The 3,944-nt window shown below is 45.7% G+C and overlaps 1 pseudogene; it reads left to right on the top strand.

Annotated features, from left to right (window-relative positions):
- The first annotated feature begins 1,495 nt into the window (after positions 1-1,495).
- On the top strand, positions 1,496-3,256 carry LOC147886155 (pentatricopeptide repeat-containing protein DOT4, chloroplastic pseudogene; annotated as a pseudogene).
- The last annotated feature ends 688 nt before the right edge of the window (positions 3,257-3,944 follow it).

Raw genomic sequence — 3,944 nt, 5'->3', positions numbered from 1 at the left:
ATAACATGCATGCAGAAGAGGGAAAGGCATAGGGCTAGAGGAGAAGTTTTGTGTGGGCACAAAGTATAATTACAAAGGAAAAGCATCAAGAAAGGTAGTGACTTAACATACATTTTCCCCTTGCAAAACTCTACTTTTGAAATTCTTGATACAACTATAGAAGGAACATAGACACGGATGGAGCATACAACAAAAAAAATCCAGGGGAGAGAACACTTGGGGGGTTAAGATGAGTATCATATGTACTTTTAGGGAAAACATGCATGACATAAGAGAAATGGGTATTTTTGACGTATTTCTCATCTATTTTGTTAATGACACAATCTTATAAGAGTTAATAAATGAGAGGGTGTTTAGTGCTATGAGATAGGGAAGGGACTTTGGGACCCACATCATCCTCACGTGACTTGCGATAGCAGGGGCCGTTTGAGGGTGATCTAGGGTATCACATGTCAACATTTGATGGTGACCTAGGGAACCACGTCCCTTCCCTCATGTGGAAGGCTTGAGGAACAACCACTTAAGCAAAACCGAAGGTCTTTTTGCAATTTGTGTAGAAGTTTTGAGATTTGCACTTCAAAAGTGTGTCTTTCACATGAGTGGAAATGCCATAATGCTTACCATTCCCATGTGGGTTGCATGATTTTCACCTTCATGGATGTAGCAAAAATTTGCCTCAAGAAGGATTTAGCCTTATCGCTTGTGCAATTTAGTGTTGAGTTCTTTGAGTGGCCTTATATCACATTCCCATGAAGCAGATTTCTACAACATAAGTTGCTGAAAGCCAACAAATAGATTTGCTTGCAAAAAGTTTGCCTTGATCACTTGTCTTGGAAAATGGTGATAATAGGCTGATTTTTAGCCGCTCCTTACTGTTGGCCAATCACGTGCTTGTTGCTTTGGTCACAGTCTTCCCTGGTGAAACTAGAATGCTTGGCCAATTGGGGCTGCTGCTAAGTATATGGGCTATTGTAAGCAGCCATTATAGGCCAGTTATCTAACGGCTTGGAATGTGCCACATGGCTTCCTAGGATTTCATAAAACGCTCTAATGCTGGCCAAGTAAAGATGATCTCGTGGGGTCGGTGCAACACGCGGGAACACCTAGCGCCGTGGGCCTGCGGTGGAAGCACTAGGATTTGAACACGAGTTGCCATTCTGGTAGGCAAGCACCCTCCTCCTCCTTTTCTTCTTCTTGTGGGTTTGACCATCGATGGCCATCGCTTGCATCCAAACAACACTCGAAGCCAACGGCTCCCGCGCCATGGAAACCGGCCCTCCATCGCCTGGACCGCCCTTCCCTCCCCACCATTGCTGCTTCCTACGCTTCTCTCTTGCGGTTGTGCGCCACAGGAAAGGCCTTATCACACGGCAAACTCTTACATTGCCTCCTGATCAAAAGTGGCCTGGAGCAACACTCGGTTTTGGGTAGCCTGCTCTTTCAAATGTATGATAAGTGTGGCGCAGATGAGGATGCACTCATCTTCTTTGCCAATATGCGTGAGCGGCATGTGTTCTCCTGGAATGCCCTTATGAGAACTTATGCCCGGCAAGGAAAGAACCAGGAAGCCGTCAATCACTTCGTCCAAATGCAGGTAGAAGCAGTACTACCAAACAAAGTCACATTTATCTGCCTTCTCTCTGCGTGTAGCAATCAGGGAGCCTTTAGGGAAGGCTGCCATACGCATGCCCGCATAACAGGTAGCGGATTTGAGTTAGATATTGTTGGGGGGACTGCCCTCGTAAATATGTATGGCAAATGCGGCAGACTTCAGGATGCAAAGAAAGTCTTTGACGAGATGCCAGAACGAGACGTGGTTCTTTGGAATTCCATCATTTCAGCGTATGCTGAGCATGAGCATGGGCGAGAGGCTATGCAACTTTTTGGCCACATGCAAGGGGAAGGTGTGATGCCTGATAAGGTCACGTTCGTCGCCTTGCTTGCTGCCTGTGCTAGCCAAGGAGCCCTTATTGAAGGCAAGTGGACACACGCCCGCATGGTGGATTGCAGACATGAGGCAGAGGCAAAGGCAGGGGCAGATATCATAGTTGAAACTGCTCTTGTGAATATGTATGGCAAGTGTGGCAAGCTAGACGATGCTTGGACAGTATTTTACAAAATGTCCAAGCGGAATGTGGTTTCATGGACTGCCATGATTGCAGTATCAGCCCAACTAAAGGATAGTGTGAGAGCTTTTAAACTCTTCGACCAAATGCAATGGGAAGGTATTATGCCAAACAAGATCACGTATGTCAGCATTCTCCTCGCATGCGCCACCAAAGGAGCCTTACCTGAAGGCAAGCAGTTGCACATGCGTACTCTAGAAACTGGATTGGCTTCTGATGTGGTGGTGGGGAATGCTATCTTAAATATGTATGGCAAGTGTGATAGTTTGAAAGATGCTCAAAGCGTGTTTGAAAGACTGCTTTCCAGGGATGTGGTTACTTGGAATGCCATGATTGCAGTCTATGCAGACAAAGGGCGGGCCAAGGAGACCCTTCAGTACTTCAAGAAAATGCTGAGGGAAGGTGTTACGCCAGATAAAGTCACCTTCATTAGCGTCCTGGCTGGATGTGCAAACCAGGCGGCTCTAGCTGAGGGTGAGGAGATGCATGCCCACATCTTAAACAGAGGATGGGAACCGGATGTATTAGTAGGGAATTCACTTATCAACATGTATGGTAAGTGTGGTCGTCTTGAAACTGCACACAGAATATTTGACAAAATGCCACAACGGAATGTGATCTCATGGACTGCCGTAATTGCGTCATATGCGCAACAGGGCAGGGGTAAGGATGCTCTTCGTCTTTTTGGACAAATGCGGAAGGAAGGTGTCTTACCAAATCAGGTTACGTTTGTGAGCATACTTGCTGCATGCAGCCATGCGGGTCTGGTTGATGAGGGGCGTCACTTCTTTACGTCCATGGTTCGAGATCATGGCATTTCACCAAGTGTGGATCACTGTGCCTGCATGGTGGACCTATTGGGGAGAGCAGGGCGGCTGGATGAGGCAGAGTGCTTCATTAACAGTATGTGTGTTCCACCTAACGCTGCAGTGTTCATGGCACTGCTTGGCGCCTGTAGATACCAGGCCGATTTGCAGCGAGGAGAATGTGCTGCGCAACGGGTGTTTGAACTGGATCCGGAGGATTCAGCACCATATTTAATGCTATCTAAAATGTACATGTCAGCTGGCAAGGGAGATGCTGCTGCGAAGGTTTTAGGTAGGATGTGGAGCAAGGGCTTAAAAGGATAGCCACCAATTTCATCCCTAAAAAGGGATCATTGTAAAGGATGTCTGCACTTCCTTGAAATAAGTTTGTTTGTGGGTCATCACGGATGATTTTTTAACTGAGTAAAGGCCTGAAATGCTTCTTATTTAAGCTATTATTATTATACTCGCTTAGGGACCACATTAAGAAACATACTTCTGGCAGTGCTGCATGTCTTGACTAAATAGAAAGATTGCCTAGTGATATCCGGAAGTAGTGAAACTTGGAAAAAGTGGAATCTCCAAAGACTCTATGATTTCTGTCTTTCCATAGAGTCCAAAGTCCCTAGTGTTGAACCCAAGTGAAAAATGGATCAAACTCGTGGCTCTGTGGGTAAATCCTGAAAAGCCAAAAAAGCTTGTCAAAGCAAGCAGTAGGAAAACCGGGCACGGAGATGCTGTTGTAGAAAAAGCAGAAAGTCACGAGTCATAAGGCAATGCCAGAAAAGATGGAGCAAGGATTCCCTTGGAGCTTAAAGAAAATTCTTTCTATGTTTTACCTTGTCTGTAACATTCTCACAATGATACACTCCCCTTGGGTATTTGACTCTGTATACGTACTATTGCAAGGTTAGGAGGGACCTTACCATCCAACATAATAAGGAAAGCAATATAAGATGACTTGTTGCAAATAACCTGCCGGTTATGTACTCCTAAGATGTAGCCCTCCCTA

Source organism: Dipteris shenzhenensis, chromosome 24 (genome assembly GCF_047967505.1).
Source record: "Dipteris shenzhenensis isolate YYH24624 ecotype China chromosome 24, Dip_SZ_1.0, whole genome shotgun sequence".
In the NCBI taxonomy this organism is placed as follows: Eukaryota; Viridiplantae; Streptophyta; class Polypodiopsida; order Gleicheniales; family Dipteridaceae; genus Dipteris; species Dipteris shenzhenensis.
Note: the sequence above shows the minus strand (reverse complement) of the source record. Positions and strands in the feature narration are given on the sequence as shown.